Below are 5888 nucleotides of genomic sequence, written 5' to 3'. Positions count from 1 at the left end.
ATAAAAAAGGTTCTGGAAGGTGCTTGGATACTATATTGTGCTTATGGAGGACGATGCAACTATAATAATAAAAGTACTAAACTATATATCAAAGAGATCCAGGTACGTAACAATTATACCCTTGTCAATTTTTTTCTCTCTTACCCAATTGATTTTTCTGAACTCCCTTCCCTTTACCTCCCTCCGGCAACCCCCTTTATCCCTTTATCTCCCTCCCTCTCTTACCCAATTGATAATTTAGGTAGGATTATGTCTTCATAAACTTAACCGTCTATTTTGACGAACTATTTAGGTCGTAATAATTTTTTTTTATTACCCAACTGTGTTCATGCTAGGATTAACCCATTTGATGATACCCAACTGTGTTCATGCTAGGATTAACCCATTTGATGATACAATTTTTTTTAAAGTCTTTTGAGTGACGGTCTCACCTAGTTTGAGCGGCGGTTATAACCTTAATACCTATTTCAATTCACAAATCCTCCGTAAAACCGTCTTACACAAGTTTATGTAAATTTTTGTATTCCACTAGAAGTTATTTGGTTATTAAATTCTGTCTATGGATCCGTTGTACATCATTTGTCAGAAATTTGGCAGTTATACACCTTTGACATCCATTCTGATTAAGTTAATTGTACGCATGTTTGGGTTTTCCCAATTTACTTGTTATAGTGAAGGCTAATACGGGTCCGTTGTTTGGATCCGATTAAAATTGGATGCTGATGATGTTATTTTTTGGATGGAGACAATATATAATTAATAATGTGATGATATTGGATACAAAATTAATTGCTAAATTAGGCACATTTTTTGTCTGCACTAGTTTGTATGATGACGGAACTATATTTGGGACTCTGGGTTTGTTTTGGTTGATGAAATTGGTTGTTGTAGCTATACTACTCGGGTTCTCACTGTCGTAAGTCGTAACTCAGCCACACCTGCCCGACCTGACACAGTGGCGAGTTTAGGTAGCAGACACATTTTTTGGACCAAACAGTCAAGTGTCAGAATGTCGTAAGATCAAGAGTGTCGGACATTTGAGACACACTCAAAGTGAAGTGTCGAAGGAACATAGTTATTATGTGGTCTTAACACCTCAAGCTGCATTATATTATGTTGTTGTAATATGCTCTCGCCCACCTTAAATGACCTCTCGTCGGCTCTCCCACATTCTCGCTTCTTATTATGAGTCGGGTATAATGGAATTCTTATTATGTATCAACTAATACTTATTATTAATTGCATATTTTTTTTAAACTTTAGTGTCCACAACAACCTGAGGATAATGAGTGTGGTTATTATGTTATGAAATGGATGTATGACATAACCTTCTACTATTGTAAAGCTCCGGAGATACAATTTGAACAGGTAATTGATTCTTACTTTAACTTTTCATTGTCAATTTTCTTTTTTCATTTACATTTATTACTATCTAATACTGATATTGAAAATGCAGAATATTGCAACTTCACCCATGTCAATGATCGATATGAATGTGGCTAGAGAAGTTTGGGTGAATAAATGTTTAGATAACATACATTTAGTATAGATTACCTTAGTAACTATGACTTTCGTTGGTTATTTATGCATTGGATTATTTTGGAACGTTGTTAGGTTGGATTATTGTATTTTGAAACGGCGTTGGTTGGATTTTATTTTGGAACGTTGTTGGTTGGATTGTATTTTGGACGTTGTTGGTTGGATTGAAATGTAATGTCCTTTGGTTGGATATCTTATTGCAGGTTTTAAATTGTTGACATTTTGATTATCAATTTTATGGGGATATGCTGCCCAAATTTCGGTAGCAATTTTTTATATTTTTTTTAAAAAAAATATAAATACTTTTTGCGTCAGTTTTTACAATAAATGACGCAAAAAGTAAAAAGCAATTGTATCGGTTTTCCAAACAGCAGACGTAAAAAGTGAACCAAATTGGCGCTAAAACCAAAAGTCAATAATATCAGTTACGAGAACAACTGACGCAAAAGGTAAAGGCCAAAGCATCGGTTTTCCAAATAACAGGCGCAAATGCTGGATCATTTTCGTCAGTTTTTCGCCCATTTGCAACTATTTTTTTATCAAGAAATGACGCAAAATATCAACTATTTGCGTCGGTTCTGAAAGTACAACTGACGCAATTGTTAAGCATTTGCGTCAGTTATACAACTGAGGCATAGCAAATACGACCCTTGATATACGTCAGGTCAAAACCGATGCACAAAGCCATTTACAACTGACGCAATAGGGATTTTTTCCATTAGTGATCGTCACGTTTAATCTATGTTTAAAAGGCCTTATGCATCGATTAAGTTTGTTCATTCGTTCTAAAGTCGAGAGGCACGGAATTGAATTAGACTAAGCATGTGTAGTAGGACAACCTAGTCATGGACGAGAGTTTCTCTAGGACCCGGTCTATGGTTGACACTAATGCCGTAAGGTGGGTGTCTCTAAGCCTAAACAATTGACAATGATACTATTACCGAATTTAACATGATCGTGTATTTACCTTTGCATGTGTGTCCCCTAGACTCCCTTTTATTATATAGTTTATATCATAATTTTTGTTAGTCATCAAACCAAACAAACAAACCCAAAACGAAATCGATTTTGATAGAAATCTTCCCATAGCATTTCACAATGCAATTCTCGTCTCCTTGTGTTCGACCCCTATTGCTACATTAATTTGGGTCTAGGGTAATTATCTTTGCATAGGTACACGACAAGCCTATCAAATTTTGGCGCCGTTGTCGGGGAGCACGGTTTTATTGCGTTTGGAATTGTCGATTTTTATCTTGTTTTCTTTTATCTTGAAGAACACTTGTTCCTTGAGACCGTTACTTATCATTTTCCTAGAAATTGTTGTCTTATGCCCAGGTCCTCTCGTAGTGGAGAATTGATTTCACCGGATTCCGATCCCAAGAAAACCTTTAGGAGAAGACGACGTTTTTGGAAGGAAATTAAAGAGGCCTCTTCTCCCGAATAACTTGAAGGTGCTAGAACGTCTTACCTTGACGATCTAAAAATTCTTGAAGAGGAGGAGGTTTCAAGTTCATCATCTCCACCACCACCACCAACTACTACTAAACAAATGGTGAAACTTTCCGATCACTCAAACCCCATCGCGGTCATGCTTCCAGCCGGTATCACAACTACTCAAATTACCGCGCCGGACTTCGAAATCAAACCGGCTTTCATTAGCCTTGTGGAGAGGAAGCAATTTGGGGGAAGTCCTTTGGAGGATCCCAATTTGCATGTGCAAAATTTCTGTGACTATTGCTCCATGATCCATCAAACGGGCGTCACGCAAGCCCATATAAAGGAAATACTTTTTCCTTTCTCTTTGAAAGACAAGGCCAAACTTTGGATCAATAGCCTTGACCGCACCGCCATGGGAATCACCAATTGGGATACATTGGCTCTTGCTTTCTATCAAAAGTTTTTTCACTGGAGAAAACTCAAACTTTAAGGAGCCAAATCACCGGATTCCGTCAACAAGCTCTTGAGAGCATATATGAAGCGTGGGAGAGGTACAAATAGCTACAAAGGCAATGCCCACATCATGGGCTAGATTATTAGTTTCTAGCTATAACATTCTACAATTGATGTTGTGCCGAGTCCCGAAGGATTCTTAATTCCGCCAACAATGGGCGGTTTGATCAAATTGGCACCGATATTGCTCATGCCATGATTGAATCTATGACGATCCATGATGCACAATATGTCAATTCCCGAAGTGTGTCACTCAAAGGTAAAGAAGAATCCTCCGACAACTCTGTCTTTCTAGCTCAAATTGCCTTTACTTCAACAACAATTGGCGGAAAGAGATGCTAGAGATTCCCTACAACAACTCAATGCTGTATCTTCTACAAATCAAATAATTGTTTGTGACGGTTGCGAAGGTGCGGGTCATTACAACGCTCATTGTCGAGCTCCTATAGAAGAGGTAAATGCGTTTCAAGCTTTTATACAAAGTTCATGTCCACCGGGTACATTTTCCAACACTTATAACCCGAATTCAAAATTTCATCCGAACTTGTCTTATACTAGCAATGTACTTAACCCTCAACCCCACCACAACAAAATGTCTATGTTCTTCAACAACAAAAGTATAATCCTCCACCGGGTTATCAAAACCAACAAAGGATACCTCAAAAAAACTATCAACAAGGGCCACCACCTCAAAATAGCCAACAAAACAACCAAGGAGGAGGTAAACTTGAGGGCTTGATAGTAAAAATGCAAAGGGAATCATTGTCTCAAATTCAAAGGAATGATCAAGCTCATAGTGCCGCAATCAAGATATTGGAGCAACAAGTGGCTCAACTATCCGCTTCTAGCTCTCAAAGGAAAACCGGCCAACTACCACCTCAAGGTACGCAATCCCACGAGACCGTTAATTCTATTTCCTTGAGAAGTGGTACAAGCTATGATGGGTCATCCATGACTTTGAATGACGAGGTGATTGTTAAAAGGGCCAAGCTTGGGGGAAATAACAAAAAGAAGGCTAGTGAAGAGCCTTTTGTTAAGGATCGTGTGCCGTTTCCTCATTGGTTATTGATGCTAAAGAGAAAGACCAAGCTTGATGCTACAAATGTTGAGTCCCCATTGTCCAAATAAAGTGACGTTGGAATTGTTAAGGAAATCTCTCCTAATGCTAAGGAGAGTGATGCCGCTTCAAAGAAGGTGGATGTTCTCATTAAGAATGAGAAAGTGAAAGTGAGAGATGTAGAGGATGCTCCTCCAACGGAAGTTGTTCAAGTACCGTTTCCCCATCGTCTAGCAAAGCACAAGAAGGAAGGTAAGTTCGGTAAGTTTTTGGAAGTTTGTAAGAATTTGCAAGTCACCGTCCTATTGAATTATTTAGCCAAGTCCCCTCCTATGCAAAGTTTATGAAGGAAATTCTCTCAAAGAAGCGATCCTTCAATGAGGTTTAGACCATTGCTTTCACCGAAAAGTACAGTGCTCTCTTACAAAACAAGTCTCCCCCGAAACTTAAGGACCCTGGTAGCTATTCTATTCCTTGCACTATAGGCACATATACCATTGATAAGGCCCTTTGCGACCTAGGTGCTAGTGTAAGTGTCATGCCCTATTCCCTTTGTGAAAAACTTAACATGGGTGCTCTAAAATGCACAAGTACAACATTGCAAATGGCGGAGCGTTCTTTAAAGCGACCTTTAGGTGTCTTAGAAGACGTACCCATCAAAGTTTGCAAGTTTTTCATACCCGTTGACTTCCTCATACTTGATATGGCCGAGAACTCACAAACCCTAATTATATTGGGTAGGCCATTTTTACGCACAACGGGTGCACTAATTGATGTGAAAAATGGGAGGTTGACGTTAGAAGTGGGCGATGACCGGGTTTCCTTTAACAAAAACAACACCATTAGAAGCCCAATGTTACAAGAGTCTTGTTATTTATTTAGCACTGTGGACTCTCTTAATGCCTCTACTACGCTTGGATCCTTACTAATGGATCCGTTGGAGGACGATATTGGCGTTGTTTGTTTTGTAAGTGACAATGCTAAGGGCACTATTGCTAAGAGTGCCAAAAAGAAAAGGAAATTTTATTTGAACAATTTGAAATGGTTGCGGAATGCAAAAATGGCTATGAAATGGAGCTTGGGTGGTGGCAAGCGCAATGACGAGACTTGATAAAAATAGCTTTTACGTCGTGCGAGACGTTAAACCAACGCTTCTTAGGAGGCAACCGAAGCTTTTTATTTGCTTTTATTTATTTTTGATTTTAATTTCCCGCAATTTACTATTTTTCGTAGATTAGTTATAAAATGCTCGACTTGACGATGTTTCTTTTTTGTGATTTTTAGGTGAAAATGAAGAAGGGAGACTTAGAGGAGAATCTGGCACGCTTCTCCATGCAAGAAC

At 38.6% G+C, this 5888-nt stretch overlaps 1 non-coding gene across 1 annotated transcript; it reads right to left on the bottom strand.

Annotated features, from left to right (window-relative positions):
* Positions 1-3458: 3458 nt before the first annotated feature.
* Positions 3459-3566, bottom strand: LOC141610360 (small nucleolar RNA R71). The gene has a single exon (XR_012528264.1). It is a non-coding gene; the product is annotated as a small nucleolar RNA R71 (small nucleolar RNA).
* Between the last annotated feature and the right edge of the window lie 2322 nt (positions 3567-5888).

Source organism: Silene latifolia, chromosome 10 (assembly GCF_048544455.1).
Source record: "Silene latifolia isolate original U9 population chromosome 10, ASM4854445v1, whole genome shotgun sequence".
Lineage (NCBI taxonomy): Eukaryota > Viridiplantae > Streptophyta > Magnoliopsida > Caryophyllales > Caryophyllaceae > Silene > Silene latifolia.
Note: the sequence above shows the minus strand (reverse complement) of the source record. Positions and strands in the feature narration are given on the sequence as shown.